At 45.6% G+C, this 16,817-nt stretch overlaps 1 protein-coding gene across 1 annotated transcript in view; it reads right to left on the bottom strand.

Annotated features, from left to right (window-relative positions):
• The window catches only part of RHOJ (ras homolog family member J), a 64,283-nt gene that overhangs the window by 16,299 nt on the left and 31,167 nt on the right, over nucleotides 1–16,817 (bottom strand). The window lies entirely within an intron of this gene.

The raw sequence follows: 16,817 nt of genomic DNA, 5'->3' as shown, positions 1-16,817 counted from the left end.
CACTTTGAAAACAGGAGTGTAATCTTGGAGGTCAAATGTTTTCCAGGATATTTACCAGATTTTATAATAGGGCTGATGACTTGATTAATTGATCAAATTCTGTACTTCAGCACACATGCTCTTAGAGTCAAATTCAACACTGGCTCTCTGGGCCTGATCCAAAGCTCATTAAAGTCAACTGGAGTCTTACCATTGATTTTAGCGGACCTTTTGGACAATATGCTTTATAATTTGATCTCTCTAATCAACATAATTTCATCTAAAAATGTCCTCTGCTTTAATAGAGTTTAGTTATCCAGCTAATGTGCTTAAATCATTAAAGTTCCATGTGGGGAGAGAATTGGGAATTCAATCCCCCCTTAGTCAGTAGGAAAAGATTTTAAGCAGGTGTCAGGAGAGTCACATCTCAGAACAATGTTGCTCAAAATTATTCACTGGGTATACAGGATACCAGGGTGTCTTAAAAACAGGCAGGCGAAGGGACTCTGATGCGTGCTGGAGATGTGGCTGGGGAGGGCTATCTTTGATACTTTTTTGCTAGTCATCTTCTAAAATTGATGAGTGCAGGGAAAGATTAATAGTTAACATTGAGAAAATATGGGACTTGAAATCATCACATAGGCCCTAGCTGATGATTTTACATGATGGGTCTTTTGCAGATGAAAAGTACCCACAGCATTTCAGAAATTAATTTTTGCTGCTGTGGGGAACTGTAATGGGCTGTTGACCCCATACTAGATTGGGAAGCATTAATGAGGCTCAGAAGATGCCAGTTATCCTGATAAGAAACACCTGAGGGAGAATTAGGCTTGATAAACAATCGCTAATGGAGGATGGCGCCCAGCTGAGCAGGAAAACCCTGGGCTCCTGGCCCTGAGGGTAGGGTGTATCTGGAGAGGTAGTGAAGCAAGAGTCTCAGGGAAATGGTGGCAAGGTTGGGGACAGTGCAGATCTTGGTCGCTGATTAGAGAGTCCTGGGCTGGAACCCAGAGTAGTGGATGAGCCTAAGTTCCCCTACCAGCCACTGGGGAAGTGGCACAGTCTGGGCGGTGAACTGGACCTGAGACAGTTCAGATGGAGAGACTCTGAAACTCCAGAAGAGAGAAAACACATAGTGCCATGGCTGGAAGGCCAAGCCACTAATAAGAGGGAGCATCCCGGTTCACAAAGAGGAAGCACAGCAACTCCTGGAGCGTGACCGGGGATGCAGCATGCGTGAGAGACCAAAGGGGGCATCAGACCAGGAGAGGGTTGTTCCCTAGAGAGTTGTTCCCTAGACGTAGCCATGAAGAGGTGTCACAGCAGTAAGTGTACCCCGATACAGGGCATAACTTGGGATGCCATCTGTTACACTTAGAAATCTCTGTCAATGTTGTTGGACAGGTTGATTATTCAGCAGGTTTACTAGCTTGCAAAACAATTCGGTAGCTCAGCTGAAGTATAAACTTAATGAAGCTGACCACCTCATATAAAATACAATGGATCATACTGCTGGAATAGTGAGGACCAGATTCTCGGTTCCACCTTGGCTATGGCTGGTACAGGAGCTAGAGGGATGGAGAAGTGTCTCAAAGCCATTTTTTCACGCTGCATTCAGGGGAGCTGGAGGCTGGTGTGGCCCCAACATAACTTGAAGGAGCCTAAATGCTGCTGGGACAGCTCCCCAGAGGATGCTCTACTAGCCCAAGCCCATTGGTGTGCAATGTGCTTCAGCTACACTCTTCTGCCACTGGCCTACCAGGAATGTCCCCCTGAGGCAAGAGCAGAGCTGGCTGTGTTAATCTGACACCACTCAGGGGTTCACCACCCATCCACTTAGGGCAGTTTTGCATCAGCATTGCACTACCTGAGCAATACTACCTGGAAAGAGGTGGTGGTCAAGGATCTAGCCCTCAGTGTTATGTTTAGAACTTAGACTGAAATAAATAAGGCCTGATCTACACTACATAGTTAGGTCGAAGGAAGCCACCTTAAATCAACCTATTAATGTATGTGTCTACACTACAGGGTCCTTTATGTCGACCTAAGTCGCCTCTGATGTTGACTTCTGTAATCCACCTCTGCAAGAGGTGTAGCGCTTATTTCGATTTTGATGGGCCGACTGCGAGGTAGTGCAGATGCAGCGTTGTGTAATTCGACTTAATTGGCCTCCAGGTGGTGTCCCACAATGCTCATCTGTGACCGCTCTGGAGATCATTCTCAACTCTGCTGCACTGCAGCCAGGTACACAGGAAACAGCCCCTCCCCTGCTAAAGTCCCGGGAACTTTTAAATTCCCATCTCCTGTTTGGTCAGCATTGGGAGCATGCCAGCTTGAGCACAGTTGATCATGGAGACTACACGCCCCGAGGTGGTGGATCTCATTGCTGTGTGGGGAGAACAGTCTGTGCAGGCAGAGCTCTCGTGGAATGGGGGAGAAGGGCTACATGAGGGACATGCAGCAGTGCTCTGTGAAAATAAAAGAACTTTGCCAAGCGTACCAGAAGGCAAGGGAGGTGAATAGTTGTTCTGGAGCTGAACCCCACACATGCCGGTTCTACAATGAGCTGCATGCGATTCTCGGGGGTGACCGAGAACCCCCACAAGCAACGTGGACACCTCACAGGTGTGTGAGTCTAGAGACAACAAGGAGAGTTATATGGTGAATGAGGAGGATAATAGGAGAGAGGCAAGTGGTGGATCCATTTTCCCCGAGAGCCAGGAAATATTTTTAACCCCGGAGCCCTGTGGGTTGCAGGACATCACGGTGGCCGACTGTGATTGCTGGGGAAGGCAGCTCTGGTGAGTATACAGTTCAAATGAAAGTCCAGTTAAACTTTAGCGGGCACACACATTTGGTGGTATTGCATGTTTACTGTGAAGAAAAAGCGAGGTGCTGTAGTTCTCTGCTTACAAGAGGCCGCTCCAGCTATCCAGAGGGTGGCCCCTGGAAAAGACTGTTTATGTGGACTGGGATAGCCCGGGAATCCTCCATGGATATCTCTAGGAAACTTTCATGGAGGTACTCTGCAATCCTTTGCAGAAGGTTTCTGGGCAGGGCAGTCTTATTTCTTCCACCTTGGTGGGACACTTTCCCACTCAACTCCTGAATTAATTCTGCTGGCATCATTGTGGCACACAGCATAGCAGCATAAGGACTGGGTCTATACACAGACGCTTGCAGCATCTTCCTTTCCGCCTCTGTGACCGTCAGGAGACTGATATCACATAGGGTCGCCTAGAGGAAATGGGGGAAGTTCTCATTAAAAGTGCTCTTACACGGGAAAAAAGGGCATGTAGACACACACCCCACATTCCGGATTGCCAAACCACGTGGCCGCTAATGTGCCTTTACTGTGCTTGGCATGGGTCGGCAAGTAGTTTAAAATGGCTGATAGGGGACTGGGGCACCATATGAGAGATTCCGCAATTTGGGAGTGAAAACAGCTTTAGTGCTATGGGGAAGGGCCATTGTTCGAGCTACCTGTGCTCCCAACATGAGCCTGCCATAAACTTCATTAAAAGTGTGGTCACCCATGACCCGGGGGGGGGGAGGGGAGGGGGCTACTCATCATGGCTGGAGCAGCAAAATGGCACAGTGAACGGTTACGGATTCTGATTAGGTTATGGCTTGCACCTACTGTAATAAGGGGATTTTTTTTTAATAAAAACAGCCTTGCTATGGAAACATTTTATTCATGTACAATGGCTCCTTTATTTTTTTCCCCCCTGACTGTCAGCTGGAAATGTGTCCTTCGGCGGGTCACCAACACCGAAAGTAGACTTTCAGTGATTAGAAGGAGGAGAAAGAGAATGCGGGAAGACATGTTCACCGAGATAATGAATGCCTCCAGGACAACTGACGCAGAGCTGAGAGCATGGAGGTTTTCGTTGTCTGAGAAGTTAGACATGGACATGGAGAGCAGGAAAGCTTCCAATGAGCGAGAGCGTGTGGCGCAGGATGAAATGCTTCGGATTATGAAGGATCAAGCAGACATGTTGAGGCCTCTGGTTGAACTGCAGGAACAGAAGCAGGAGGGTAGAGTCCCTCTGCAGACCCCTGGTGGACAGCCAGTCAGCATCACCTGGTGCAGAATTACCCTCTCCCAAGCGTTCCATGAGGCGTGGGTGAAAAGTCCATTATCTCTTTCACTTAACTCGGGGGGGAGTACAAGGAATAGAAGGTGCCCATTCCCAGACCTTTGATGGTCTGGAATGCGTGTTATGTTACACAGCTGAAAATATCAGGGGGTAGCCGTGTTAGTCTATATCTACAAGAACAACAAGGAGTCTGGTGGCACCTTAAAGACTAACAGATTTATTTGGCCATAAGCTTTCGTGGGTAAAAACCTCACATCTGAAGAAGTGAGGTTTTTACCCACAAAAGCTTATGCCCAAATAAATCTGTTAGTCTTTAAGGTGCCACCAGACTCCTTGTTGTTCTTCACAGCTGAAAATGTTTCTCCCGTTCCAACTTTACAACTCCTTTTCCCCAAGGTTACCTTTTCTTTCTGTTCTCTCTCTTTACCTGTGTTTGTTAAATATAGTAAATGGATTTGAGAAATAAATGTTCTTTATTGAGTAGAAGCAGTGGGCTCGGGCGGGGGGTTGGCTTTACAGGGACAGAGATACAAGCCAGGTGAAGGTTTGGGAAAGCACAATGCCGGCAAGCAGCTCACATTACTGAGACTCATTTTTGAAATGGCTTTTCAAAGCCTCGCGGATATGCAGCGCTCCTTGCTGTGCTCTTCTTATTGCCCTGGTGTCTGGCTGCTCAAAAATGGCTGCATTGTGATCTGTCTCAACTGCCCAACCCCTGTGAAAAATTTCCCCCCTTTTTTTCACAGATATTATGGCGCACACAGCAGGCAGCTATAACCATGGGGATGTTCTCCTCACTAAGGTCCAACCTTGTTAGTAGACTTTGAGTGTGACCCCCCCTCTTTTAAATTAAAAACACTTTTTTATATATTTAACACCATTATAAATGCTGGATCCAAAGTGGGGTTTGGGGTGGAGGTTGACGGCTCGCGACCTCCCATGTAATAACCTCGCGACCCCCTGTGGGGTCCCGACCCCCAGTTTGAGAACCCCTGTGATACAGACTCATTTGCAGAAGCGTGAACTGGAGCTTCATAAATTTTGGGATAACAATATATAAACGAAGGTAAATTTTCATCTTCTAGCTGCTCTGGCCAAACCATGATGATTGAATGGTTTTGTAGCTTTTGGATGGTGAACTTGGCATACAGAGGTCTTCTAGATCCCTGGCTACGTCGATTAAGCATCATGGTCATGTACCCTTCAAGAGTAAACACCAGCACCTCTGAAAATCAGACCCCTATGGGTCTGCAGCTGGGCACCTGGAATTAGAGGCCATTTTGAAAAACCTGGACCGACTGACTTTCCCAATGTCGCTCAAGAAAGGAGTAACAAGCAGGTCAATTTAGCGCTAATGCCTGCTGACTCCCAGGTGTGTACTTTGTCTTTCCTCCCCTGCTTCTGTATCCTTCCTCCTTTATAAATATTTCCTTTGCTTTCATTGAATGCAATATTAAAACATCTAATTGCAAATGAACCCCAGACAGGGTTAGGAGTTATTGGGTTCCTGTGTTCACAGTCAGAGAGCCTCCAAGATCCATTGGTTTGCAATAGTCAGCGTGCCCAACCGTTAGTTACTTCTGTATGTTTGAATCATCACCAGGAAATTAACCCATGGATTGCTAGAGCTGTGTTCCCAGTTTGCTCCCTTAAAATAAACAAGATTGTATTATGGGCAGATTGGTTCCTGTCACAGTCTTAAAGCCTGCAACTTCAGAGTAATCTTTTTTGAAGGAAAAACCACTTGCACCTTAATTGGCCTAAAATCAGGATTTGGGGTATAAACGGAACTAACAATCTTTCTTTAATTGTCCCTGTAACCATCTCATGTCAAAACTACAAACCATATACATCTTTGGTGGTTAACATTTTCCAGAAGTTGTTCTCAGAATAGCTTGAAGCAGACTGGCATTAGCCACACCATTTCCAGTCACAGCATCAAAAGATGAGTTTCGTGTCGCGCAGAGTGCATTTTTTGTTTTGTCTGACATTTAAAAGGTTTGAAGAATGGTCACAGTGTGTTTCCTGAGGTGAGGGCATAATAAGGTCTTGAGTGGAGTTAGCTATATCTTAACCCCGAGATGTAGCTTTTGGCTTATTGAGGTAATTGCTTTTGCCTTCAGATTCACAGAGGTTTTAAGGCCAGAGGGGATCATTACATCTGACCTAACTATATTACATCTGACCTAACTAAATAGAATTTGCTTTTTTAGTGTCTCAGTATAAGGCATGTTTTCCAGATCTCGAATCATGTTTGTAGCTTTGTTCTGAACACTTTCCAGTTTTTCAACATCTTTTTTAAAGTGTGGAAACCAGAACTGGACTCAGTATTCCAGTCATGGTCTCCCTAATACCATATCTAGGGTTAACATTACTTCCCCCCACCTGCTTGGTATTCCCTGCGTATAACTCCAAACAGTGCATTGGCTCTTTTTGAAAACTCTGATGATTTTATCATGAATCACACAATATCTGTTTTTTCCCCCTAAGCCTCACCTCCTGGAGTCAGGTGATTCTGTGAGAATCTCAGCTTTCATTTTTTCCCCACAAGTTTGTTTCTAGCCTTCATTGCTGCTGAGAAAAGCTTGAAAATGTGACCTGGGTGCACCCTAAAGACTCAAAAATTGGAAGGCAAATAAAAAGAACCCCCCCAAATCTCATGATTTTTTTGGGATCTGAGCCATGGTTTTCAAATGCTTGGGATTGGCAATGCTGAAAGAAGCAGTGGCTGCGGGGGACCTTTGGATGCTCATGGTGTCATCACTGTCCAACACCTTTTTTTGGTTTCTGGACATTCTTTCCCCTCTGCTGATTGGCTGCTTGTTCCAACTCCCTCCTCCCACCGCCCTCAGATTTAATTAAAAAGCACCAAAAGAGGCATGATGATAAGTGTAATGAGGAATGCCTTCCCTGTGGTGTGCTGTATGTCTGTATTGGTTTTAGTAGTTGGAGAATTCAGACTGAGTTAATGAGAAAATACAGCCACCTCAACTTGCATTACAGCCAGGTTAGAAAAGCAGGCCTACATCAACTGACAGCTCTGTCATCCAGTTCCCAAATAAAAATGGATTCATCTAGACAGTGCAACCCCCTAAGAGAATATGTGCCTTGCACCGAGTATGACTTCTTATAGCATCGTGTTTTACAAGGACTTAGCTCTATAAATTGTTCCCAGTTCTCCATAGCTAGGTACGTGCTGTGCAGAGAAGGCTAATAAAAGCAAGAGACCAGTCCGCTAACCATTTTTATCCAAGCAGCTTATATCAAATGCTATAAATCTTTTAAAGTGCCTGGAGAACATGGAATTTGGTGTTGGCAAACTTACATGACAAAGAACACACAGGCAGTGGAGATGGATTAGAAAGAGCAAACAGCATAAATCTAGCCCAGAAATAGATGAAAGGGAATGGAAATTCCCAAAGCCTTCAGCACACAAATGCAACACTAAAAATATGAGCTTGTTCCTTCCTAGTCCGGGATGCGGGTTATTTATAGACAGAATGAAATAAGATGATTTATCAGAACCATTGACCTCATTATTTGTAAATTCAGCACCGGAGGATGTCCACTGCACCCCAGTGAATTACAGTATTGCTGGACTAAACAATCCCTGAGCAAAGTAACTTTGCCTGAGGGAGGAATGTTAGATAGCCTGGTTCGGTTTTCACATACCCAATTCCCTCCGTAACCCTGCCCTAGGGTGTTATACAGAGGTATTGTAAAGAGTGAAATGCTAGTGTGATTACGAGGTTTGGGGAATATAGGAACAATTCTATCTAAGGGCATGTCTACACAGAGACTTAGTGCACAGGAAGCTGGGGTGTCAATCTAGGACTCTCTAGCCTGCCACACACTGAGTTTCAAACAGCAGTAGATCATGAGTGTTTTGTCAGAGAGTCTTGTAGTAGCTGTGGCAGTCTAGGCACATGAACTAGAGCTGTTTGCAGATTGGCACTGGTGTCCTCGTCTCAATGGTATTTATAATTGAGAGTCCTGTTGTTCAGGAAAATCTGCGATGGAAGGTAATAGTGGTAAAATCAGAGCAGATGGTGGACAAAGGAATGAGTGCAGCAGTAAATAGTCTGAACATCTGCAAAACCTGGGCAGTAGAGATGCTAGGACTAACTCTAAACAATGACAGTAACTGTAGCACCTTCACCTGGATGGAGTGGAAGTGCTCTTGTGAGAGATCAAATTGTTTATGTTGCAGAAATGGGCTGGTGGTGGTGGGGAGATTTTGGCTGAGATTGTAGCGTGAGCCTGGGCAAAAATGAAACTAACAGCGTGTGGGTTAATAATGATCTATATCTATCGCTCTCCTAAGTATTTATAATGCTTGCATCACCATAGCACAGTAACTATTTTTCTGGAGCTGGGATTTAGGCACGGATCATTAGCAAAAGAAGGAGAACAAGCGGATTATTAAAGAAACAATAGTTGATGCTCTGAATAATCTTAATATTTTCAGCTGATCATAGAGCTGACCTGGCTGGCAAAAGAGCAGACGCTATGTCTTTTTCAACTTTATTTAACAGAGATAAGATCAGTGAAGGCTGTTGAAATCAACTGTTTGCCATAACATAATTCTCCTAAAGGAGAATTTGGCTTCCCCTAACAATGGCATGCTAGGCTCAATAAGCAGAGCAAACAGTGTGGGTTCCATTGCATGGGGCCGGGGAGATCTAGGGAGTCTGAAGAGCAGTGGTCCCCTATGGTGGAGTGCGCCCCCTAGGGGGGCATGGAGGAACATTCAGGGTGTGTGTGGCAGGGCCCAGGATGGGTGAGGATGGAGCGCAGCCCTCAGCCCAGCTCCGACCCCAGCCGCAGCTCCACTCCACTCCCAGCTCTCCCCCCAGCCCAGCTCTGCCTCTAGCCGCAGCTTCTCCCCCATCCCCAGTTCTGCTCTACCTTTAGCCCAAGCTCCTTTGCTGAGGAAGCCTTGACTGTGCAGTAATGGAGGGGGGCATGGAGAGCTTGCATTACTGGTTAAGGGGGACGTGTCAGGAAAAGTTTGTGCACCACTGCTGTAGAGCATTGTTCCCTCTCACGCTTTTCTCCTCTATGCACAGGAAGCTTGGGGCAGGAGAGGGGAAGAGCTGGGCAGGACTTTTGTAGCAGGGAGTGTCCAGTTTAACTGTATAACCAATCCAAGTCAGAGAAAGTTAGTTGAGCTGGAAAGACTCTATGAGTCTGAAGAGAAGTCATGAGCTGCAGGGAAAGGATGGTGGACACCCCAGAGGGCTCTCCCCAAGCCCAGAGAACTCTCCAGAGTGGTGAGGCAGGGCAGGTGGGATTCAGTTTGGAGCCCCTACAGCAGTCTAGTGAGTGTCCAACAGGGGGAGCTCCCCCAGATCTGTGACTGGGCTGTATAGGCATTGCTGGAGAGCTACAAGTATTCTGCAGCAAACAAACACTTTAACATAAGTGCCACTGAGAGTTATCAATAATCATTATTAGCTGTCTACAAACACAGGAGGCTTAAGATTACAGTGATGCAAATCCAGAAAACATTTTAATTCCAAGCAGCTGCTATAAGCTTATACCTGTGCAGGTTTAGCTGACTGAATGCTTAGGGAAAGTCGATGGCTCAGCAGATTGGCAATGGGGTCTTTCACCTCTATGTCTGGTGTGAATTGCCCCCTAGCTGGGAGCGAATAAAAGTCCTCACTCTCAGAGGGCTAGCGCTCAGCATGGAGTTACCTGGTGATCTCAGTCTAGATCCTAGTGTCCACTTCCCAGAGACCATTAGCATACCGGCATTAATTGGCACACTTTCAGCAGAGGAAGCAAGGAAGGGGCATGGTGCTTGAACTGGAAATCGATATAGGTGTGTTCATTATTTTGTATAGATCTGTGACTTCCTCGTGCTGCTAAGTAAAGAGCAGTGGTGATTTAGAATTCTGTGCAAAGTCTGTCTGTCTGGCATTAATTATTGCGTATCCCTGAAGAAACAAACTGTGAACCAGAAGGCTTGCACCATTGGTGGGATTCTGGGGGATGTGGAAGAGCTGCTGGGGAGGCTTGGGAAGATAGCACTAGTTCAGAGCCTAGGAGGCAACAGGATCAGTGGGGATCCCCATTCCCAAGAAGGGTGTCAGACATGAGGTCTACACCAGGAGATGTGCCTAGAGGCCCAAAGCCAGGAATGGTGCCTAAAGTCTGCCCAGCCCCAGCAAGCGGAGGGCCAGCTCTCCTTCTGGAATCTCACTCAGTGCGGATGACCTATCTTCTTGGAGAGATGCTGGGGGTAGATCGAGGGCGTCAGTCCGCAGGGCTGTCAATCTGCCCCTCCTATGATTACTGAATACATTTAAACAAAGAAAAGTTGGATTCTCTCTTTTGCCAAGGTACAAAGGAAACAGGTGCCGGAGATAGATAGGAAAGGTCGAGGAAGATAAATCTAGCACTGAAGTGCATGGGAGGGGACAGAAATTCATGCTTTCCATAACAGAGTGCTATCAGGAGAAATATGATTAAGGTTCAAAGAATGTAAAACAGAATGTATTCCCAAAACACCAATTACAGAGACTTTGTTTTAACTGTACAAATATTCCATTTATCTTATTCATCATATTTACCTTATGATAAGATTTACCACATTCACATTTGGGCCAAGTGCATTAGTGAAAGAAAGTACACATAGCAACATCTTGGCATGCTAATCAGACATCATCAAGTGCACCTGCTCCAGGAATCTGTGGCCAAACTCTGTTTTCTACTGCACTGGTGTAGATCTGGAGTAACTCCAGTGTCTACTATAGCAGACTACAATGGAGTTACTCCAAGTTTACAACAGTGCAGTTGAAAGCAGAATCTGACCTGCTGTTCCCTATCCTGCCAAAGCAGAAACACCTTGGGCACACTGAATTGAATCAATGTACATCTGAGCCTTTTATTCATGGCATAAGGGACACAGGGAGACAAGAGAGACATGGGGACAGGATGATGGATAATAAAGTCTGAACAAATTCCATTCCGTACCTTACATGTTCAGGTCTCTTAAGCTTAACTTCAACACTGACTTTACTGCATATGTAAGAGATGAAGTCTGATCCTGCTGCCATGGAGGGCAGGGGCAGTACTCCCATGCCGTGTTCCCTGGGAGTGGGAGCAGACCTGTAATGATTTAGTCTTGGGTGCCAGCTTTTAGCTGCTATTTATCATACTGCTTACAATGATTTGCCAAACACTGTGTCTGGTAGTCATTCGCCCGGTGCTGTAAAGACCTTTTTCAAAGGCCAGGGAGGTATGCGGGAGCAACAACCTTTATTAGGGAAAGACCTTAGGTGGTCCAGTGTAGATCCAAAAGGAGGTGGGAGTGGGGATATACCTGCCCCCTGTGTCGATCCATCCTAGGAAGCCAAAGGGACGGTGTTTGGGCTCCCTGAGCTCACGGGCTCCACCCCCAAAGGGTCATGGCTGGGGGAGGTGAGGCTGTGTGTAGTGACTGGGGGCTGGAAGCCTGAGCTGAAAGGAGGGCATGTTGCCCTTCGAGACAAAAGACTAAGGGCCACTGCTAAGTGCCTACTCCACTTAGTAGGCTGGCTCCTTCCACATGCAGGCTCGTACCTTTCCAGGCTGCCTCATCATGGCTGTAAGAACTACAACAAGGCCGTCGGTCTTGAATTCTGCAGTGTCATGACCAGGGAGAATCCAGGGAGTAGGGTGACCAGGAGCCCCGTTTTCGACTGGAAAGTCCGGTTGAAAAAGAGACCTGACAGTGTCCAGATCTACAGTCTTGTGCCAGAATGCTCATACAGTGAGAATTCACTGAGCTCATTAGATAAGACACTCTCACCCTTCCTGGCCAGTCTGGGTAATGCATACTACAGATTCCCAGGAGCTCATTCTGAATGTACATCCACGAAGAATCAAGATGTCAGATTAAATCAAAGGGATCTCAGTTTAGACCTTTAAGCTCAGCTGAAAACATTGCTCTACAGTAAGGAAAGCCATGTTGGGGAGAGGATGAATTTCTTGTGAATTTCTACAGACCTGCTCAAAACACTCTGCTGTTTGTGCCCTCTTAGGGACAAATGTAGAACACACTATTAAAAAAATCACTTCCCCCCACCCCACAAAGAAAGGTCTACTGAATGAAAACGTCCCCAGGCTTTTAAATGAAGTACAGAAGATACACAATGTGTTTGTTTTAAGGAAGGCTGTACAGTTTAAGGGCCGGATTCTTAGCAGGTGTAAATCAGTGAAGTCACTCTGTGAGGCCAAGGGATCAGTGCTAATGAGCTAATCCTAAATATTCCCTGAAAATTATAGGTCAGATCCTCAGGTACAGTGTGGCTGCCTTATGCTGCATTTCTCATGTATGTTGGCTATAAAATCCTGAGCAACAGGTCCAAGAAAATGTTCTCAGTGTAAGGATGATCCTGTTGTGGTGTAGAGCTGATTTGATAGCTCATGTGCCACAGCCCTTCCTTGCTGCCCAGTGTTGTAGGGAAAGGGAGTATGGTTACTATCGAGAAGGCAGGAAGCCCCTCTGCTATACCAAGCCTATGACTTTGTGGCATAATTTAGACAGCTTTTATGCTGCTCTAGTACACGGTGCATGGGGTTTTCCCAGAATAGTACCAGGATCAGGAAAGTGCAAATGGGAGCTTTACACTGGTTTGGAATACGTACCACTGACTTTCACTCTGAGCATTTTGGGGGTACCTAAGGAGTATAGGGAGCACCCTATACATCTGGATCACTCTGGGGCATACAAACCTTTCTGCTTTCTTGTCTGCAAAAGCTCTTATAGGACAGTTCGCTTTGCAATTAGTGATTGCACCATGTGTTCATAATGGCTTGTGGCAATACAGAGTGGAACTGAAGAGGAAGCAGCCATGAACCACAAAGCTTTGGCCTAGAACCTAGACACGCTTTTAAAAGAGAAATCTTTGGTCTTTTCCCCTAACTGCTGATATTCTCAGCACTCTGATCAGTGCTCGTGTTCCCCTTCCCTTCGCTCCATCTTTTTCTGCTTTTGCTCTGACCAGGTCATTGTACTAATGAGGACTAACACAGCAGCCGAACAGATTTTCATTTTACAAAACATTTAAGGTAGAACAAACTCTGCTGCTTTCCTGGCGATCTTTTTCTGGGTGACCTTTGGGTCAGCCCGAATTGCTGCAATCAAAGCAGTGCAAATCTCTAGGAATTGGACAAAAACAGTGCCTGAAATTGGGTGCCAGCGTTACAAGCTCTAATTGAAAGCGGTAGTTTTTATGCATTTCTGTGTGGATTATAGCATAAGGCTCCGATTCTGAAATCTGAGCCAGGTGGGCAGACACCTGCCCTCATGGGGGGTACTGTTTACTTCATTGGTTTATGCCTGTGCCGATCAGATTGCAGGACTGAGGCCTAGGCTGGCAAAATGTCAGTCTTCACCTCCCTCATCACTTCCTCTTTCAGTGGTTGTTTCCATTGAACAGTTTTGTGAATTCTGTGATCATGGGAAAAGCAGATTTTCTTCCTCACTTTTCCACAAAATTGATGACAAAGCAAACTTCTATGATTTCACGGTACATGCAAACTGTTAGCCACGTCTAGGCTGCAAGGATTTCCCTAACATCCTGTGAATAGGCCTCCTCTTGCCTTCCAAGCACTGTAGCAGATGACAGGCCTGAACGCTTCTCTCATGGGTTATGTATTTCCAGGTTTCCAAGTAATGCAACCTCATGTGCAGCAACTGACAGAGCAACATGTTCCTTTAAAATTTTCAGTAAGTGTGGGGATCAGCATAGCCGCCTTCTAGAGGCTTTTCACTGGGCTAACTTGCTATCCTGTTCCTTACAGGAACTCAGCAAAACCAATATCTTATCCTTACATAAGTGACAGTTTAATGAACCTTGTAGGCTACAGTATAGTAAACAGTTTACATATGCACTTCAACAGGGCTCATCATCATGCAACGTGCGATATATATTACAGTAAATTCATAGATTCCAAGACCGGAAGGGACCACTGTGATTATCTAGTCTGACCTCCTGTATGACAGGGGCCAGAGAACATCCCCAAAATGATTCCCAGAGCAGATCTTTCAGAAAAAACATTAAATCTTAATTTAAAAAATGTCAGTGATGGAGAATCCAGCACAAACCCTGGTAAATTGTTCCAATGGCTAATTACCTTCACTGTTAAAAATGTATGCCTTATTTCCAGTCTCAATATGGCTAGTTTCAACTTCCAGCCATTGGACGGTGTTATACCTTTCTCTGCTAGATTGCAGAGCCCATTATTAAATATTTGTTCCCCAGGTAGCTACGTATAGACTAATGAAGTCACCCCTTAACCTTCTCTTTGTTAAGCTAAAGAGATCGAGCTCCGTGAGTTGATCACCATAAGGCAAGTTTTCTAACCCTTTAATCATTCTCATGGCTCTTCTTCTCTAAACCTGCTCCAATGTATCACCATCCTCTTGAACTGTGGACACCAGAACTAGACACAGTATTCCAGTAGCAGTCACAACAGAGCCAAATATAGAGATAAAATAGCCTCTCTCCTCCTGTTTGAGAGTCCCCTGTTTATGCCTCCAAGGAGCGCATTTGCCCCTTTGGCCACAGTGTCACACTGGGAGCTCATGTTCAGCTCATTATCCACCATCATCCTTAAATCTTTTTCAGAGTAACTGCTTCTCAGGGTAGAGTCTCCCATCCTGAATGTATGGCCTGCATTCTTCGTTGCTCGATGTATACATTTACATTTAGCTATTTTGAGCCCATATTGTTTGCTTGCACCCAGTTTACAAAGCAATCCAGATTGCTTTGTATTAGTGACTTGTCTTCTTCATTATTTACCACTCCCCCAATTTTTGTGTCATCTGCAAACTTTGCCAGTGATTATTTTGTTTTCTTCCAGGTCATTGATAAAAAGGTTAAACAGCATAGGACCAAGAACAGATCCCTGTGGGACCCCACTAGAAACACACCCACTCGATGATTCCCCGTTACAATTACATTTTGAGACCTACTAGTTAGACCTATCAGATGCCGTATAGTGTTAGCTCACCAACAGGGCATGTGTTAATGGTACGCTATTGTGTTTGTATATACTGTGTACTAGGCCAAATTTTCCATAAGTGCTGGCTGACGTCTGTGTGCACCTGCACTTGGATGTACAAATGTGTACTCATCTGTACAGGCAGTTGTCTAGTTTGTACATACAAATGAGGCTTCCTTCATAAACTCAGTTTTTTTGCATATACACTTATTCTACTTTTTGAAAATTTGGTCTCTAACATATTCACAAACATATTACAACAACTATACCACATTACACTCACATATAAACAACTATACTACAACTTTAATCATCCTTTAGTCCTATTGTGCCTGGCGATTATTGTTGACACTTGCATACTCATAATTGCAATGGTGGAACTAACACGACATTTGCTGCCATCACACTGTTCACTGCTTGTTACACCCCTCCCTGAGCCCTGTGTCTGTCTTGTCTTGTCAGGAAGCAGGGCCTGCCACAGAGCTAGTCTCCAGGAATCGTAATGAGCGCAGCTGGCCTGTAACAGGCTGCCAGACGCGACTGGCTACGTTGCCCAATTCATTGGAAGAGTCAGCAGACAAGCTCTCCAGCCCAGCAGCAGCAGCAGTTCAGCGGCTGCTCAAAGCATTCGCCCACAGCTGCAATAGTTTCTGCTTGTTCCCAGCCTTGTTCCAGTCCTTCTCACTGTGGTACGTATACTATAGACAGGCCAATAACCATAGTCTACAGCTGCTATTTATGGATTATAACAAACAGTGAGAAATAACCAAAGAGGCAGCAGTTTCTTTAGCTTTAACCAGGTACCATTACCTTTGAGTGGGATGTCACTTCCTTCTGCACTTGTTCTTTGGGGGAATGCTATGGCAAAGAAGTGAGTCTTGCAATGTGACATGACTGTGGTGACATTTGGACAATTCTTGAGCTTTTTGAAGAAGGAGTTCAAGATCCTTGAGTTGACTGTTGAGAAGGCATCATCTCCAGGTCCCTTGAGTATGTAACTGGGCTCACTGGACTGTTGCATCTGTTGTGATGGGCTACAGAAGGAGAGGTGGTATCTGAGGTAGCATGGGCATATTCCACCAAGGCCTTTGTAAATCAGAACCAGAACCTTGAAGCCAGCACAGGACTGGGCACCGCTGCCGTAACCAAGCACCTACATGGTGTAGTCTCTTGGGCTCTTTCTACTTAGGTGCTGGGCTGCCAGAGAGCTTCTTCTGGAATGTAGGCCTAGGTAGAGTGAGTTACAATAGTCGAACCTGCTTGTGACAAATGCATGAACTGCTGAGGTCAGGTCATCATCCTAGGGGAATGGATAGAGGAGTTTTCTTGCTAGCCAGAGGTGGAAGGAAGGCGCTTTTCGTGATGGCTGTTTAATTGGCCAGGGGTTCAGTGATGAGTCTAGCAGGACATAGTTGTCAAACTTAACGGGTGGTGTTCAGATGTCCTCAGCTGAGCATGGAGGGGTGGTATCCGAGCACTTCTCTCTTCCAACTAGCAACACTTCCGTCTTTTCTAAATTTAATGTGAGCCAGCTGTTTTTCATCCAGACTCCAATCGCCTTCAGGCACTGAGATATCTGGGAGCCAGGGCTGGCTGCACCCAATGAAAAGGATATAGAGTACTGCATATGGCTGGTATCACAGCCCTGGTTATCTCATGACCTCCCTTAATGTTATACATAGATGTTAAGTACGTGTGGTGGCAGACACAAGCAACATTGTTACTAAGTCCTAGTTATTA

Source organism: Emys orbicularis, chromosome 4 (assembly GCF_028017835.1).
Source record: "Emys orbicularis isolate rEmyOrb1 chromosome 4, rEmyOrb1.hap1, whole genome shotgun sequence".
NCBI classification, from domain to species: domain Eukaryota; kingdom Metazoa; phylum Chordata; order Testudines; family Emydidae; genus Emys; species Emys orbicularis.
This window is presented reverse-complemented; position numbering and strand designations above follow the sequence as displayed.